The sequence below is a fragment of the Mustela nigripes genome, chromosome 9 (genome assembly GCF_022355385.1).
Source record: "Mustela nigripes isolate SB6536 chromosome 9, MUSNIG.SB6536, whole genome shotgun sequence".
NCBI lineage: Eukaryota > Metazoa > Chordata > Mammalia > Carnivora > Mustelidae > Mustela > Mustela nigripes.
The window spans coordinates 81,796,182-81,816,174 of NC_081565.1; the positions used below are offsets into that span (position 1 = coordinate 81,796,182).

Here is a 19,993-nt window from a genome sequence, read left to right on the forward strand (position 1 = left end):
AGGCTCCACTACAGGGGTGATCTGAAGGCGAGACGGGGGTGTCCACTGGGAGACTGAGCTGCACCAGACCTGAGAGAACACAGGGGTCACTATGTCACTCGCTGGAGGCACTGAGGTACCCTCAGAACCACAGGTTATTTCTATGGAGTCTCTACAGGTTTGTCTTTGCTCTAACGTGATTCATTGCCACCACTGGAACCCAAACCCCTGGTTTTCAATTACCAGACTATAGACTGCAAAACTCACGTACTGAGAGATTAAACAGTTCATTCAAAATGCCATGAGCCAATAAAGTGGCAGGGCAGGAATTCGGGCCTGGACCTGCCTGATTCCAGAATCCACTCTCTCTACAATGAATTATGCCAAGACATTCTTCAGGGCCTCTAAGGATCCTTCTGGATCCTTCTGGATGTGTTTGGCCTATAAAGAAAATCCGTTCATAAAGCAGACTGTATTAGAGCAGCAGGGATCATTGAAATACTTGCTGCAAAGAGCAAAACTATAGGTCTCTTCTGGCAGTAATAGTAATAATCACAACAGCTAACATTTAGTAAGCATTTACTATGTGTCAAGTAGTGTGCTATGCACATTAAAGTGAATTTGATCCCATTTATGTTCCCCATTTTTGGAGGAAGACTTTGGGGCTCAGAGAGCTTATGTAACTTGTCCATGATCTCAGAGCAAGGAAGGGAGAGCCCTGTGGTTCAAAGCCAGCTCTCTCTGGACTCGAGACCTCCCATGGTACCAAGCCAAACCTTACAGCCAGACGAGACACATCTGGAATCTTCAGGAGACCATGGTCACCTTGCTGCCACCATCGTAACCATTTATAACCAGGAGGGGGCTGAGCAAGTGAATGTCAAGTTGCGGTGAGGTTCTCACGGCAAGTCAGAAGGCCAAGTTGTAGGATGGGCTTTTAGCGAAAACTGAGATGCCAACAGCTCCCGGCAGCAAGGGCCGTCCTGAGGCTTCCTCCCTCGAGCTGGGCGCCAGCATCCCCCTGTGATTTATGCTTCCAAGTGACACACAGCTTGCAGGCACCGAGTCTGCAGTAGCGAAGAAAATGGATGGGCTGCCTGGGGATGTTTTCCCTGCACGCACCATGTTCCCTTAAAAGGCCTCGAGTGTATATACAGTTCTGACATGCCGGCAAAACCCCATCCCGGCGGGGCCTCTCATCCCCTTATATGGTCAAGTATGACAACAGCACCCTCCCTGCTAATTTATGAAGCACGGGAGTGGAGGAATGTCTATCAGGAGATGTGGGGATGTTTCACCAGCGAGAGGGAGACAAACCTCTTCTCACTGGCAAAGGACGTACAAGACCTAATGGAACAGAACGCATACTTGCTGAGGGTTGCTTTTTTTTTTTTAAACTCTGAAGAATAAACACTTTTGTTCCTCTCTCAGCTCTCAACAAGTCTTGAAGCCAAAAGAATATGCAGAGCCCCACCCCCCATGTATCGGAGAAAAAGAACAGCAAAGCAAGACTTAAAACATGTAGTTTATGCCTCATGCAGTTCTCCCTCCTAGCCTGGCCTTTGTTTCCCTGCTACACACGCACACACATGCACGCGCACACACACATGCACGCACAGACACACATACACACACACACACACTGGGCGTACACACAACCAATGAAGCATCTGAGAAGAAAGGACAATTTCCTTTGAAACACAACACAGAAATAGGACAGAGGACCAGTCAGCTACAATGAGTTCCTATCTCTTATCTATCAAAGGACTTAGCCATGTTGTTAGAAGCCAAGATCAAGGTTTTCCTATCCAATCTCCATCCTAAGCCTGGAACCACCGAAGACAAGATGGTGTATCAGACTGGAATGTAGAGAAAAGTGCTTTATACACCATAAATCATATGGTGCCCACGGGTAAGCACTATGGTAAGGTCCTCCCAGAATGGTTGTTTCTTGGATATATCCAAGGATAATTTATGTCACTATTTAAACTATGTTGGCCCTTGCTGTAATTCCCCATCATTGGGTCAGGACTCTGAATCTATTGAGAGCGCATGCTGGTCCAAATGCCTGACTTCTCTCCAGCCTCAGAATGCCAAAGAATGCTTGAGCATCTGCTATAGGTTTTAATGGCACATTGTACAAGCTGGTAAAACAAGAGTCAGGCTCTTATCACATAAACACATATCCTTCACCATCTACAAACTGCATGTGTTCACGGAGCACCTTGACTGAAACCAAGTACTTTTTTTTTAAAGTATTTTATTTATTTATTTGACAGAGAGAGAGAGAGAGAGAGAGAGAGAGAGAGACAGCAAGAGAGGGAACACAAGCAGGGGAGTGGAAGAGAGAGAAGCAGGCTTCCTGATGCAGGACTCGATCCCAGGACCCTGGGATCATGATCTGAGCCAAAGGCTGATGCTTAACGACTGAGCCACCCAGGTGCCCCTGAAACCAAGTACTTTAAAAAAGCAGTTAAGACGAATTCAGAGATGGAGACAAACCATGAGAGACTGTTAACTCTAAGAAACAAACTGAGGGTTGCTGGAGAGGAGGTGGGCAAGGGGATGGGGTAACTGGATGATGGGCATTAAGAAGGGTATTTGATGTAACGAGCACTGGGTGTCACACACAACCGATGAATCACCAAACTCCACCTCTGAAACTAAGAACACACTACATGTTAATTAATTGAATTTAAATTTTAAAAATAATAATAAAATTAAAAAAAAAATAGAAGAAAGAAAGAAAGAAAAAGAAAAAGAAAAAGAAAAATGCACTTGGAGGGACGCCTGGGTGGCTCAGTTGGTTAAGCAGCTGCCTTCGGCTCAGGTCATGATCCCAGCGTCCTGGGATCGAGTCCCACATCGGGTTCCTTGCTCTGCAGGGAGCCTGCTTCTCCCTCTGACTCTGCCTTCCACTCTGTCTGCCTGTGCTCGCTCTCACTCTCTCTCTCTCTTACAAATAAATAAATAAAATCTTAAAAAAAAAAAAAAAATGCACTTGGAGATTCCCAGGTAGAAAGCACAGTACAGGTAACAACACTCCAGAAAACAGTGGGCCACACCTCCCTGTAGGTCACTCCCCAAAGGAGATGTATTTAACAAGAAGGTGTAGCCCAGAGGGTCAACTTCTTAGAGCAGAAATTTAGGAATCACACACTGCCGATACCAAGTACCTGTCCTCCCCTGAGAATGTTCTATTTAAGATCCTCATAATAAGGAAAGCCGTCGATTTACACGCGGCATCTCTCTACCCCACATGGTCGTCATGTGGCCGCATCTGAGGCAGAAAGAGTGAGCAGGGGGCAGATGATCCAAGAGCCCAGGGTTTTTGTGTCTCATACCTGGGTAAGCAAGCCCCTGGCCTCCCTGGCTTCCACTGTCTCCCCAGCATCCCCACACTGTCTACTGGGCTGAAGAGGGGGCTTTTAGGAGCACGCCAGTTGCGTGACATCCCACATTTTTAGGTACCTGCAGCTTCCACTGGGGCAGTTCCCTTTCTGAGAACCAAACAGCAGATAAGCAAGTCTATAGGCTGGACCACCTGCATCAGAACTACCTGGCCATTTTGCTTGAAATACAGATTCCTGGGCTCCCTTTGGCATAACTGAACCCAAATCTCTGGGGATAGAGCCATGGAATCTGCATTTTTTAACAAGGACATCTCCACCTGCCCAACCCCTGTTAAGATTCCCAGGCACATTTGAGATCAGTGCTATGAACACTCAAAAAAAAAAAAAAAATTCCTGTTGAACACAATCTTATACCCAACTAAAAAACACAATCTCAAAGTATACTTCTCCTGAGATTCGTAGCAAAAGGGATTTTCGGGAACAGTTAGTCCAACCACTTTATTCTTTAAATAAACAAAGCAGAGCTCTTGGCAGAGGAACTGACTTGCCCTGGGGTCTTACTGCCAGCTGACAGCGCGGCCCTCTGGGGGCTGACCCTCTGGTTCTGGGTCAGTCCCTAGGCTCTGCCATCACAGCCAACACCTCCCCTGCAAACAGCCCCCCCCCCCCCGCCGCCCTCCCTGCACCACGCCTATGCTCATCTACACATTCTCCAGGCGAGATCAGGACACTGTTGTTTCTCACTGTCTAATATCCAGCCCCTTTTCAAGGAAATAGAATTTGCTTTTGCGGAACTGCACCCTTCTCCACCGCATGTCACACAAGGTGATCCCTGCTTCTCGGGCCGAAGAGCAAGCATATGATTGAACACAGATGGGGACAATGGATGGAGTTTCTTTCTTGATCCAGAGGGCAACTGTCTGAAGAGATTGCCCACATGTAATTCCTGCCACCCAGGTTCCTATTATTTTTGAGACTAGCTTTTCCTTTGGTTCTGAGAATGACCCCCTTATCCTTCCAGTGCATTCTTTTTCAGTAACCTAAAATGGGTCTTTTTACTTAGATGCCAAGGACCCTACTTGACTTCTGCTTCCTTAACCCCAAACCATAAATGTGTAAGTGCTGGGTTCAATTCAAGAGAAAGGGAAGTTGGGGTGAAATGTCTCCTTTTTAAAAACTGAGAGTTTGTGTGACCTTGCAGTGAGGTGGGTGGAGGGTACGTTCCTGGAAACGCAGTCTCCATCAATACCCACCACTCTACTCCTTCCCAAAAGCCAAGTATTTTGCTTTTGATCCCCAAACACCTCATCCCCAAACTAAAAGGCTTAAGATACTATCTGGGCAGCTGAAAACAGAAATACTCATGAACCCACAACTGCAAAGTGATCCAATGACGCTTCTAAGTAGTGTATGCAATCTCAAGGTCCAGTGCCAAGAAGTTATTGGGCTCACCACATCTGCACAAGTAGACAGATTTCCCTCCTTGTCAGTCTGGGTTTTATCTTTAATGTCCTCTCCCCAGGGCAGCCCTATGGTCCCTGACATGCGGTACATCTGTCTGTAATTTCCACATAATAGGAGCAAGCCTCAGTTCTTGTAAAGCCACGAGTGCCATTAAGAGGTCTTTTTGCCAAAACACATATGACTCTTTTGTTACAAAGCTATACAAATATTTGTGTTTTCTGTTTGACTTGGCAGCAGTGCAAAATTTCAAGCTCTCTACTGCTCTTGCTTTGAAACCATTGCTTGTCTCCTGCTGCAGGTTATTTACTGGTTATGGTGCTTCTTCAAAATAAGTTCTAACTTTTTGGAGGGGAGCTCCAGAACTCTGTTGCTTAAGAGGCCCACCAGTGAGCGTTTGCTCCAGAGAAGTGGTATACAACCCAGACAGCACGTTAACACGAAGGGTGAAAACTTTAGAAATGTATTTTAATTTTTTTTAAACCTACAATAAAATGGGACTTTGGAGTGTGTTCTGTTCTATGAATTTTCATATACATATAAATTCATGTGAACTAGCTTCACAGTCAGGAGACAGAACATTTCCATCACCCTCAAGAAACTCTCTCACAAAGGCACATTGGTCCCCCACTCCCAGCCCCTGGTCACCACCGCTCTGGTTTCTTTTCTAGAGTTTTGTCCTCTTGAGTACCATATAAATGGAATGCCACGGTATATGACATTTTAGGTCAGGTGCCCTTCACTCGGAATAATCACTTGAGATTCATCCAAGTTGTTGTGGATATCACTAGTCCCAGTTTATGGTCAAGTAGTATTTCGTGGCATACATATCACACATAATAACAAATAATAAATATTCACATATTTATCTATTCACCTGTTGAAGGACACTGGGTGTTTCCGATTTGGGCAATGTTATGAATAAAGCTGTTATAATTATCTGTGTCCAGGTTTTTGTGTGAACATAATGCTTTATTCTCTAGGGCAAATGTATAGGAGTGGGATTACAGAATCACGTGCTAATAATCTACTTAATAAGCAACTGACAACCTGTTTTCCAGGGTGGACGTGCATCCCATTTTGCATTCCTACCAGCAGTATGTAAGATGCTCCAAATGATATACATCTCTGTCATCACTTGGGATCAGTATTTGTTATTTTAGCCATTCTCATTGTTACGTAGTCATATCCCATTCTAGTTTCAGTTTGCATCTCCTAAAAGCTAATGATGTGGAGTATCTTTTCATGTGCTTATCTGACACCCATAAATCCTCTCTAGATCTCATTCTTTTTTTTTTTAAAAGATTTTATTTATTTATTTGACAGAGGGAGATCACAAGTAGGCAGAGAGGCAGGCAGAGAGAGAGAGGAGGAAGCAGGCTCCCCACTGAGCAGAGAGCCCGATGTGGGACTCGATCCCAGGACCCTGAGATCATGACCTGAGCCGAAGGCAGCGGCTTAACCCACTGAGCCACCCAGGCGCCCTCTAGATCTCATTCTTAACTGTTTTGACAGTTCCAACTCTTCCAATATGCTGAAAAAATTATTGTTTCTCCTATGAATTACTTTAACACTTTGGTCAAAAATTAGCTGGCCCTATTTATTCATGTCAATGTCTAGATTCTCTATTCTGTTTCATTGATCTCTATGTCCATCCCTTAGCCAATGCCTTTTGCTTTCTGCTAATTAAACAATGTGACTCTCCCAGCTTTATCTTCTTTACTTGTTCTAGCTCCTTCTTTCCATAAAAATTTTAAAGTCGATCTGTCTATATCTACCAAAGTCTTGTAGAAATGTTTACTGGAAATGCATTAAATCTATGGATCACTCGTAATCAGAAGATAAGTGACACCTTTGCTACACTGAATCTTCCAATCCATGGAAACAGGGTATATCCCTTAATTTTCATATTTTTTAACAATGTTTTCAGAATATAGATTCTATATATTTTATTATGTTTATAGCCAAATTTTTCACTTTTTTTCACAACTGTAAATAATATTGCTTTTTCTCATTTCAGTTTTCAACTAAACACTGATGGCATACAGAAATATAATCGGTGGGGCATCTGGGTGGCTCAGTTGGTTAAGCAAGTGCCTCCAGGTCAGGTCATGATCTCAGGGTCCTGGGATCAAGTCCTACATTGGGATCCATGCTCAGCAGGAAATTTGCTTCTCCCTCTCCCTTTGCTTCTACCCTTGGACGGTGAGCTCACGTGCGTGCACTCTCTCTCTCTCAAATAAATTTTAAAAATCTTAAAAGAAAAAAAAAGAAATATAATTGGTGTTCAAGTGTTCAGTTTGTATTCTCCGATTTTCCTTTCTTAGCTTTAGGACTTTTTTGGGGCATTCCTCAGGATTTTCTATGTAGACAATCATATCATCTGTGAATAAAAATGGCCTTCTTTCTTTTCACTCTATATGCCTTTTAATTCCTTTTCACACCTTATCATTTTGGCAGTTACTCCCAGTATAATGTTGAATAGTAGTAGTGAGAGTAGACAAACTTCTCGTGTTCCTGATCATAAGGGGAAACATTCAGTGTTTCACCACTAAAAATAATTTTAGCTGATCTTTTTTTGTAGAAGCCCTTTATAGACCAAAGAACTAGTTTAAATAGATGACTTTCCATCAAATGATTATCAGTCTCAGTTGATATGAGTGTGTGGTTTGTCTTCTTTAAACTGCTAATAGAGTGGATTGCCTTGATTGGTTTGTGAATATTAAACCAGTCTCACATTCTCAGGATAAACCCCAGATTTTTCTTTCTATATATTGTTGGATTTGTTACGTTAATATTTTGTTAAGGATTTTATATATATATATATATGTTAGTAAAGGATAGTGATCTCTATCTTTCTCTTCTTGTGCCATATTTGTCTGGTTTTAGTGTCAGAATAATTCTGGCCTCATAAAATAAGTTTAGAAGTATTTCACCCTTTTCTGTTTTCTGGAAGAGACTATGAAGAATTTATTGGCTATTTGGAAAAAATCATCAGTGTATCTGTCTGCACTTACAAGTTTATTTTGGGGGAGGATTTAAACTACAGATTCAATTTCTTTAGGAGCCATAAAATATTCAAGTTATCTATTTAATTTTGGTGAGTGTTGATAATTTGTTTTTTGAGGTCTCAATCATCTCAACTAAGTTGTTGAACTTATTCACGAAGAGTAGTTTGTATCATCCCTTTAATGTCTGTAAGCTCGGTAGTGATATTTTCCTCCCTGATATTCATGATTTGTGTATTTCTTTTTCTCTTTGTCGATCTTGCTATATTATCGGTTTTATTCATCTTTCAAATAACTAGCTTTTGGTTTATTGATTTTTCTTCTTGTTCTACTGTTTTCAATATCACTGATTTTATTGGGATCTTTATTTTCTTTCCTTCTTGCTTTGTATTTACTTGGCTATCTTTTCTTCTAGTTTCTTGCAGTGCAAGCCTAGATTACAATTTAGAAACTGTCTTCTTTTTTAATGTAAGCATTTGCTGCTACAATTTCCCCCCTCAGTACTGCTTTATCTGCATTCCACAATTTTTTATGAGTTGTATTTTCATTTTCATTTCGTTCAAAACATTTTTTAATTTTCCTTGGAAGTTTCTTTTTGACACATAGCTTACTTAGAAGAATGTTGTTTAATTTCCAAGTGTTTAGAGATTTTTTTTCTGCTATTTTTCTGTAATCAATTTTTAGTCTAATTCATTTATAGTCTGGGAACATATTTTGCATGGTTTCAATTCTTTTACACTTCGTTGGTTTTGTTTTAATGGCCCAGAATAGGATTTACCTTGGTAAATGTTCCCTGCACTTGAAAAGAATATATATTGTGCTGATGATTAGAGTGTTCTATAAATGTCAATTTGATCCAGTTGAAAGATAATTTTCTTCAGTATTTCCATACCCTTGCTGATTTTCTGTCTAATCTGTCTTTGTCTGTTGTTCAAGTTTCTGAGAGATTAACAATGTCTCCAACTAGAATTCTAGATTTCTGTTTCTCCTTTCTGTTCTATCCATTGTTGTTTCATGTACTTTGAAGTTTCATTATTAGGAGCATATACATTTAGGATTGTGATGACTTTTTAGTAAATTAAGCCAACAAAATTTCGGTTTTCAAAGACTTTGCAGTATGGTTGAGTTTTCAAAGTCTATGTATACAGTTTGGGGTCAGATGTACGTTATGCTCAGCTAAAGAATGAGTCCAGTAGTTCATAGATAACTCTAATAATTTCCCCTGAATCCATCCTCTCTTTTGATTCCCTGCGGTTGTTCTAGTACCCTGACAAAAAAGTTGGAGTCTTATTACTCTATTCGGTCATATGCTTCCCATGCCTGTCCCTGTTCCCGTGAGGAGAGAGAGCCAAGTGGTGGGAAGACGGGGGAAGGGAGAGAAGCAGTGATGCTTTTCCCGACTCTCTCAGAACCACTTCCGGTTTGGGGTTCCTGCCAGCCATCTTACTCCACTACCACTGCTACCCGAGGACTGCTTCAGAACTATGGTACAACAGATGAAGAAAAGAAAGGAAAAAAGGAGAAAAGAAAAATGGGAAATTTCCTCACATTCTGTCTCTAAACTAGAGAAATTCTCCTGGAATTCTACCCATGCTGGTGTTGACTTCTAGGTTTCATTCAGATTGCACTGAGGTCAAGCTGGACAACAGCAAAAACACAGAAATGGTAAACTTACCACTACTTTGATGAGGCTTAGAGTCCTGGTCTTCTTCCCCAATCCACTACTATCGGCTTTTCAAAGTCCTCAAATAGCTGTTCTGTGACTCCTGCCCAGGTCTTATAGCTGGCGTTCTGAGGTATTACTAAGAACTCCCTACTTTTTAAGGCATATCATTTCATGGAACTTGCTAAGCTTCCTGTTCCCTACATATAATATCTTTCATCACAGCCTCTTCTTTCAGTAAGAACCAGAGTAGATGAAACAAGGGGAGGAAACTAGTAAAAGAGAGAAAAATCTCAAAAATAATCATGAATTTCTGTTGCCAAGAATTTTTAATTTGCAGGTTACTGAAGAGTATGTGGCACATCTCATTGGACTTTAATTTCAAAGAGACGTGACCTGACGGGGCTAAGGAAGTGAAATGTATGCTATAAACATTTTCATATACAAGACAGTTCTTTTTTTTTTTTTTAAGATTTATTTATTTATTTATTTATTTATTTATTTGATAGACAGAGAGCACAAGTAGGCAGAGAGGCAGGCAGAGAGGCAGGCAGAGAGAGAGGGGGAAGCAGGCCCCCCGCTGAGCAGAGAGCCCGATGCGGGGCTCCATCCCAGGACCCTGAGATCATGACCTGAGCTGAAGGCAGAGGCTTAAACCGCTGAGCCACCCAGGCGCCCCAACAAGACAGTTCTTAATTATTATCAATAATACCATATTTTAATTTTAGTGATGAAACTCATTAATACAGATGGAATTTCATTTAATTCACACTTGGTTCCAAACTGGTTCACTTAACTCGTGATAGCATACTGCTATCAGAGTTAAACACCTGAATGTGTCTGGAAATACATCATACATGACCCTGAAGTCACGTAAGTACGGATCTGAATACCAGCCCCTTAAGTTACTAGAATATGACCTTAAGCCTTGGTTTCTTCCCAGTTAATGATGCAAGTTTTTAACCTAGCTTTTCCAGTTGCAAGGAACATAGTCTTGACTCAAATTATCTCAAATATACAGTGGGATATTGCAGGATGAAGTAGTTTGTAAGGATATATTTGAGAATGAGAACACAGAAATTTCAACCTTGAGGCCAAGGCCTAAAAGAAATCTAGGGGAACACGGAACAACCAGGCTTCAGAACCATATGTTGTTCAGAATCCAAGGAGGGTATATAGTCTGTCATGGCTGGTCATCTCTCTTTCTCATTGACTTACTCACCTTCTATTTAATATGCACATTTAAACTTGACTTTGTAGGCTCTCCTTTCTCATTACTCTTACTTACATGTAACTTCTAATCAATAATGATGACAAATGGCCCCCCCAGTTTCCTTCTACCTCAGGACCTACAATCTTCTGCTCCTGCTCAAGGAGGATTCTTACATATTGAAATGACTAAATTCAAGATTATTAAAAAGCATCTGATAATGTTGGTATTCCCTGATTGTGAAGAGCTTTTTGCTCTATTTCAAAGGATAATGACCAGTCTGTGAATAGGCCACACTGAGCTGGTTGTCCATTCTTGGGCAAATCTATTAGGGCTCACGTTCATTTATAAAAATCAAATTACTACTGTTCTTTGGCATGTAAGTCATAATAACTTATTTGGATGTGTACTCACCCTGATTGGGATCCAATATCACAGAAGGATAAAAATTCTAACACCAAGTTTTGTACCTCAGCTAAGTAGCAAGGTATTTATATATATAATCTTTATATATCTATAATCTATATAATCTTTTATATAGTAGGTCTAAAAGTAATCTACCAATGCATATTCTAAACCGTCTCAACATTGGTTTGAATAGATTTCAGATTTGCACTTCAATATTTTCTATGTTGAACCAGGATTGTTTCCTTAAGAGACTCATAAGAGCTGGTAAATACTATATTTTATAGAGGATGGTTCCAGACATCTACAGGCACATTCAGCTAAGCAAATAAACAGTATAATCCTTATTACTCTATGTTTCTCCTTCTTTTGGCTCTGGGTCTTTAGTAAGCAGAAGGATGAAAGAAACCAAACCAACATCTCTCCCAAACTCTTTATTTTATCTGTGCATTTGATTTATCCAAGGTTCAGTGAGGAAAACATAGGCTTTACATGAAAGATCACTACCACGTGAGTGCTATATCTAACTTGGAACTTGATTAAACCAAATCTGCACATTGGCCAACAAGTCAAACGTGCCCTATGCAAGTACTGGGGAATGTTTCAGGGCACACATAAACACACAGGCATCAAACCAATTTGAACTGGACAAATAAAATCTGGCCCAAATGCAAGCTTGTTCAGCAGTGTCTCTCAGTTCTCAAAAAGCTCTAAGAGAAAAATTTACAGTTTAAATGTCTCAAAAGAATCTTCCATAGGGAGTGAGTGGATTTGTTTATTAATCAAAGCTCAATCAGGAGAATTTTATACTGCTTTGGAACAGCCCTAAATAATCCCCTGAAACTGGGCAACATTAATTTGTAAATGTAAGATTCCTGGTCCATTGGAACTCAGAGATTGTCATACTCTGCCCTCGCTGCACAGGACAATCCTTACACCATCATGTGGAGAGTGAAAAGCTGGAAGTAACACATCCAGCAATAGGGGAATTACTGAGTCTAAGAGTCTATCATCACGCAATGAGATAAACAGTTGTTAAAAGGAATAAATTATACTTCAATATTCCGACATGGATATTCATGACAAGTCTAAAGTGAAAAAAAGAAGAAATTTAAAAATCAAAGTGAGTATGACCTCATTTTTTGTTTGTTTAAAAACACAAACTAAAACTCTGCATGTATGTAATGTTTGAAAGGCCACAGACCACTGTTAATAGTGGTTATATAGAGAGAAAGGGATTTTTTTAAAAACAAAAGCATCACAACAAAAAGACCCCATCAAGAATAATAAAATAACCCATGCAGTATGCCAATAACCTGAGGCAACATGCATGCAAGAAAGGTTCCTGGGCTGCAAAGAGCTGACACGTGAGCAACTTGGGAGCTCCCAGGGGAGCACTGGATGGGGAGGCTCTGGGTTTGGAGCGATCCCCAGCAGCCACCACCACCCCTCCACTCTTTGATGCGGAAAATGATATTCTCCCCATCTTACAAAAAATGCTGTTCAAACCCAATTTTCATTCTCCCTAGCACTTCCTTTCCAACCACTGCCTCTTTTAGCTATTCCTAGAGGGAAATTCTGGAAAACCACAGCAACATCCTAGAAAATCCACCTCCTCATAAGTGGAATAGGCTTAGACTCTTCATTGTACATTTTGACCCTCTATCTGCTATAATTCTAGAAGCATATTGTTAAGTGTATTACCTGAGGTTTTTTCCAAGTGCACATTCCAATGCCATGGGCTCAAGAACTATGGATGGGTTGCCTCTTTTGGAAAGCTTACCCTAAGCTAAGTAGAGCAAGAACTTTAATAGCTGCATTAAATCCTTGGGCTCTTTTTTAAAAATGCTTTTGAGACACAGACAAAATTTATTATTGAGTATTCCTGGTTTCACTATGAACACTTGAGGCCTCTGCTCCCCAGCAAAGATAATATTGTCCCCGCCTGCTCAGTGTCTCCTCTTTGCCCACCCTCTAAAGGGATATTTTGTCTCTTGCCAACTTAATTGCTGCATTCCTGTGACACAGAATCAAGAGGATAAGAAGAAAGAGGTAGGACTAGAAGGACTGACCCCAATCGGTGAAAGAAGAGTGGAGAGCACTGGGGAGTAGTGGAAGAGAGAAAGTGGAGAAGAAAAGCTCCAGGAGGGCTTCAGCAATGAGAAAGTAGCAGGGTAATAAGAATCTTAGGCAAGATGGCTAAGATCTGTATATTGATCCCTTTTAATGTGTTCCTAGAACTGCAAGCAAAATTAAGAACCACTCTTTTTTTAATAGGGTAGTTCTAGGTCTTTTTTTAAATTTTTTTTATTTTCAGCGTAACAGTTGACTGTTTTTGCACCACACCCAGTGCTCCATGCAATCCGTGCCCTCTCTAATACCCACCACCTGGTACCCCAACCTCCCACCCCCCCGCCCCTTCAAAACCCTCAGATTGTTTTTCAGAGTCCATAGTCTCTCATGGACTTTTCATTGGCTTTTTGTTGCTTCTTTGAATGTCACACTGCCCTGACACCTGGTCACATAAGGACAAAATTTCTTGAAGCTCTAATATATTCTAGGAGAAGAGGCAGGTATGATACACATAAAATTGTCTTTAAAAGAGCCAAGCTGAGGATCAATATGAAAACAGCAGATCTGAATAACACTATAGACCAAATGGACCTAACAGATATATACAGAGTATTCGATCCAACAGCAATAGAATACATAGTATTTTCGAGCACACACAAGACATTTTCCAAGACAGATCATGTAAGGCCACAATACAGGTCCAAGCAAATGTAAGAAGACAGAAATTATATCAAGTATATTTTCAACAGTGATACGGAATTATAAATGAGTAAAAGAAAGGAAGCTGGAACATTCTTAAATATATGAAAATTAAACACACGTTTGAACAACCACTAGAACAAAGACTAAATCAAAATAAAAATTTTAAAATGTCTTGAGACAAACAAAAATAGAAACAAAGCATAACAAAAGTTATGGGAGGTAAAAGAGCATTTCTAAGAGGAAAGTATATAGTTATAAATGCACACACTAAGAAAGAAGAAAGCTCTCAATTAAACAGCTTAACATTATGCCTCAAGGAACCAGATAAAGAAGAGCAAATGATGCCCAAAGTTAGCAGAAGGAGGGAAATAATAAAGATTAACGCAGAAATAACTGAAATATGGACATTGGGGAGGGTATGTGCTTTGGTGAGTGCTGTGAAGTGTGTAAACCTGGTGATTCACAGACCTGTACCCCTGGGGATAAAAATATATGTTTATAAAAAATAAAAAATTTTTAAAAAAATAAATTAATTAATTAATTTAAAAAAAAAGGAAATAGACAACAGGAAAACAATAGAAAAGATGAGCAAAACTAAGAGTTGGTTCCTTGAACACATAAACAAAATTGACAAGCCTTTAGCTAGACTCACCAAGAAAGGAAGAGAGAGGACTCAAATAAATAAAATCAGAAATGAAAGAAGAGACATTACAACTGATACCATAGAAATACAAAGGATCGTAAGAAGCTACTGTGAACAACTTTATGCCAGCGAATTGGACAACTTAGGAGAAATGGAAAGACTCCTAGAAACACACAACCTACTGAGACTGAATCATGACAATACAAAAAAATGTGACTAGACCAACAAGTAAGACGTTTGACTCACTAATCAAAAGCCTCTCAGCAAAGAAAGCCCAGGATCAAATGATTTCAACTGGTGAATTCCACCAAATATTTAAAGAAGAACTAATACCAATCTTTGTCAAACTCTTCCAAAAAACTAAATAGAAGGGAACACTTCCAAGCACATTTTATGAGGCAAACAGTGCCCTGATGCCAAAGCTAGATAAGGACACTACAAGAAATAAAAGCTCAGACCAATATCTCCAATTAATACAGATTAAAAATCCCCAACAAAATGCTAGCAACCCAAATTCAACAACATATTGAAAGGATCATAAACCCTGATCAACTGGGACTCATCCCTGGGATGCAAAGATACCTCAATATATGCAAATGAATCAATATAATAACATCACACTAGTATAATGAATGATAAAAATAATATGAACATCTCAAAAGATATAGAAAAAGAATTTGGCAAAACCCAACATCCTTTCATGATAAAAACTCTTAACAAAGTGGGTATTCAAGAAATATAGCTCAACAAAATAAAGATCATATATGAAAAGCCACAGTTACTATCACACTCAATAGTGAACGGTTGAAAACTTCTGCTCTAAGATCAGGAATATGACAAAGGTGCCTACCCTCACCACTCCTCTTCAACAGAATATTGGAAGTCTCAGCCAGAGCAATCAGGCAAGAAAAGGAAACAAAAGACATCCAAATAAAAAAGGAAGAAGTAAAATTGTCTCTACAGATTAACATGATCTTATATAGAGGAAACCCTGAAGACAAAAAAAAAAAAACAAAAAACAAAAACGCAAAACTTTAATCCAAAAAACTATTAAAACTAATCAACGAATTCAGTAAAACTGCAGTATATAAGATTAACATACAAAAATCAGTTGTGTTTCTATACATTAACAACAAACTATTTGAATATAAAGAAAATTATTCCATTTATAATAGCATCAAAAAGAATGAAATTCTTAGAAGCAAATTTAACCAAGCAAGTAAAAACTGTAAGTACACTGAAAGCTATTAAACACTGATGAAGAAAATTGAAGAAGACACAAATAAACAGAAAGATACTCCATGATCATAAACCTGAAAATTAACATTGTTAAAATATCCATACAACCCAATACCCAATATTCAATGAAATCCCTGTCAAAATTCCAAAAGAATTTTTCAAAGGAATAGAAAACAATCATAAAACTCTTACAGAACCACAAAATACCCTGAAGAGCCAAATAAACTTTGGGGGTAGGGGGTGGGGGGAGAAGGGAGCCACAAAGATGGATGCATCACACTTCCTGATTTCAAAGTATATTACAAAGTTATAGTAAACAAAACAGTATGGAACTGGCATAAAAATAGACACATAGACAAAATGAACAGAAGCAAGGGCCCAGAAATGAACCCATGCGTATATGGTCAACTAATACATGGTCAACAAGGGAGTCAAAAATACTCGACAGGGAAAAGACAATCCCCTCAACAAATGGTGTTGGGAAAATTAGAAATTTACATGCAAAAGTATGAAACTGGATGCCTGTCTTAAAACACTCACAAAAATTCACTTGAAATAGAAGACTCAAAACCATAAAACTCCTAGAAGAAAACACAAGGACAATATTCCTTTATATTGGTCCTGGCAATTATTTTTTTTTTTTTTGGCTATGATACCAAGAGCATAAGCAACACAAGCAAAAATAAACAAATGGAAATATAACAAATGAAGCCACTCCTGCACAGCAAACAAACCAAAACAAAAAACAACAACAACAAACCACAATTAAAATGGAAATGGAACCTACAGAATGAAAGAAAATGCTTGCAAACTATGTATCTGGTAATATATTAAAATCCAAAATATGGGGTGCCTGGGTGGCTCAGTGGGTTAAGCCTCTGCCTTTGGCTCAGGTCATGATCTCAGGGTCCTGGGATCGAGTCCTGCATCGGGCTCTCTGCTCAGTGGGGAGCCTGCTTCCTCCTCTCCCTCTCTCTCTCTCTCTCTGCCTACTTGTGATCTCTCTCTGTCAAATAAATAAATAAATTCTTTTTAAAAATCAATAAAATCCAAAATACATAAGGAACTCAGAAAACTCAATACCAAAAGAACTCTCAAAGTTTTCAAACTTTCTGGCTATCTTTATTTTTGATCATAAAAGTAACGAGATATGGAGGACCCAAGTACATACATTTCTAGGTATGGGAAAGGAAATCTGAGATTTCCCCAATAACCAGAAAATGAGTAAAGGTCCCAAACAGACATTTTTTTCAAAGAAGTTACATAAATACCAACAGGTACATGAAAAGCTGTTTGACAAACCCCACTAATCATCAGGAAAATACAAATCAAAACTACAATGAGATATTACCTTGCGTCTGGTAGAACAACGGTTATCAAAAAGACCAGAGATAAAAGGTGCTGGCAAGGATGTGGAGAAAAGGGAGCCCTTGTACTCTGTTGGTAGGAAGGTAAACTGGTGCAACTACCATGGAAAACAGCATAGGGATTCCTCAAACAATTAAAAATAGAAATACCAAGTGATCCAGCAATTTTGCTTCTGGGTATTAATCAGAAGGAAATGAATCACTATCTTGAAGAGATATCTGCACTCCTATGTTCACTGCAGCGCTGCTTACAGTAGCCAAGACATGGGAACGATCTAAGAGTCTAATGACAGATGAAATGTCAAGAAAACACATGCAGACATGCATGCATACACACACACACACACACACACACACACACACACACACACTGGAATATTAGTGAATCATAAAAAAATAGGAAACCCTGCCTGTTGCAACAAGATGGATGAAACTTGAGGGTGTTATGCTGAGTGAAGCAAGACACAGGAAGAGAAATATGATATGATCTCACTTACATGAATCTTAAAATAACTGAACTCATAGAAGCAGATAGATTGGTGATTGCCAGGGTGGGAGGGAATGGGGGAAGGTGGTCAAAGGGTACAAACATCTCAGTTACACGTTCTGAGGATGGAAGGTACAGCATCGTGACTATGGTAGTGATATTATATTGTATATTAGGAAGTTGCCAAGTGGACAGATCTTAAAAGTTCTCACTGCACACACAAAGAGTGGTGTTGAGGTGACGGGTGTGCTAACCTTACTGTGGTCATCACTTCTCAAAATACATGGATATGAAATCATCACATTTGTACCTGAAGCCTGCACAATGTTACATGTGCACTATATCCCTATAAATCTGGAGGGAAAAGAGAGCCATGGTGTAAAATTTATTGCTAAAAACAATATATTGAGAAAGTATACATTTTGATGCATACATGCAAATTCTGGTTGACTACTCAAATTTCCATTAGCAATAATCACGTCTCAGATAAACTTCATTGGTTATGCCACTGCCTCTGCACAAAGCAGAGTTACTCTAAGTTCAAAAGACAAATTAAATACAAAGAAATAATTAAATGAGAAAGTAATCTTCTGATTAGAAAGAACGATTGTCTCAAAGTTTTCAAACTTTCTGGCTATCTTTATTTTTGATCATAAAAGTAACGAGATATGGAGGACCCAAGTACATACATTTCTAGGTATGGGAAAGGAAATCTGAGATTTCCCCAATAACCAGAAAGTTGGGGCACCCGAGTGGCTCAGTCAGTTGAGCACCTGACTCTTGACTTTGGCTCAGGTCATGATCTTAGGGTCATGAGCTCAAGCCCCCAAACAGGCTCTGCAATGGCATGGAACCTGCTTAAGATTCTCTTTCCTTCTCCCCCTTCCTTAACTCCTTCTCTCTCTCTAATTTGAGAAGAAAAAAAAAAGATAACAACAGAAGTTCTTCAATTGGGTTTTGCCTCTCAAAGAAAGCCCAATGCTATTAAGAGAATAAAACCAACAATAACCAACCCAGATTAAGTGTTCCTCCTCCCAGCAACAAAAACACTGAGTGGTTTAGATCACTGGTGTTCTTTGTGTAACAGGATTGCGGGGGTTCACATCCATACCTGGCTCTCGTTCAAAGGATGGGTGTGGAAAACAGGATAAAAAGAAATTGTCTTAAATTGGAACAGTGTAGATTATCTCTAAGATTTTAAACAGTGACAGCTATTAAACTCTGGGATAGAGGCCTGAGAAAAACTGTGGCCTGTTGTTCTCCAGATGTAGGGACAACCAGAATGCGTGCTCTTTAATCCAAGACACTGTAAGTCATAGGAACCAATGAAAAATTGTACCTGGAGGACATTTCTCACCACCTCATGCACTATTCATTCCAAAATCCACTGTTTCTTTTGACTTTAAAAAGACTGACAAAGACCACTGTGGGGCAGTGGATTTTGTCTTATGTGGGATATGAGAACAACAGATACTGCTTGAAGGGAGAGTATTAACTGGAAGTTTGGATTAACTCTCTGATACGTTTAAGAATTCTGTGTTAGTGGGAAGGCTAGTTAAGTGTCACTACTGCTTTAGAAACTTATTTGATATTCTGGTTGGCTGGCTGAGTAGTTGGTTGGTTGGTTGGTTGGTTGACTGTTTTTAACATGTGCTTGTATTTACTGCTCTAGAAATGGAAAAAAAAAAAAACCCACAATGTCACACAATCGGCCTACATTTAGTTTAATTAGAGCTCCGTCTCTCATTAGAGGCAGAGAATTAATATTTTCTTGAGATCCTTAAGGTAATAAAGGTAAATAAACCTGATTGGAAGCTTACTATGTGCAAAGAATGCATTAGAGTATTAACTTCACATGAAACTTACAAGGCTGGTGGAGTCCTTATAATAGTATAATTACTGGAGCAGACACTGAAATGTTCCACCCATGTATCTTGGACCAAAAGAAGAACTGAAAGCAAGATAATTTCCATCTTCATTTTGTAGATGAAGAAAGCAAAAGACGGAAAGTTAGATTTGCCCAAGACCACACAACCAGTATGTAACAGAGCTGGTATCTGAACCCAGCACCGCACCACAGACACCACCCTCCCCGTAATGTAGTCATGATGTAATGGGGTGCACTCTTCAAAACATAAATACTCATAGAAATTCCATAAGTTTCGGGTGCCTGGGTGGCTCTGGGCTAAGCCTCTGCCTTTAGCTCAGGTCATGATCTCAGGGTCCTGGGATCAAGTCCTGCATTGGGCTCTCTGCTCAGCAGAGAGCCTGCTTCCCCCTCTCTCTCTGCCTGCTGCTCTGCCTACTTGCAATCTTGGTCAAATAAATAAATAAAATCTTAAAGAAAGAAAGAAAGAAAGAAAGAAAGAAAGAAAGAAAGAAAGAAAGAAAGAAAGAAAGAAA

At 39.5% G+C, this 19,993-nt stretch overlaps 1 protein-coding gene and 1 non-coding gene across 2 annotated transcripts in view; both read right to left on the reverse strand.

Moving 5' to 3' along the window:
• Positions 1 to 19,993, reverse strand: part of PGM5 (phosphoglucomutase 5) — a 196,866-nt gene that overhangs the window by 93,184 nt on the left and 83,689 nt on the right. The gene's annotated exons all lie outside the window — the stretch shown is intronic.
• LOC132025303 (U4 spliceosomal RNA) lies at positions 17,975 to 18,116 on the reverse strand. The gene has a single exon (XR_009406540.1). It is a non-coding gene; the product is annotated as a U4 spliceosomal RNA (small nuclear RNA).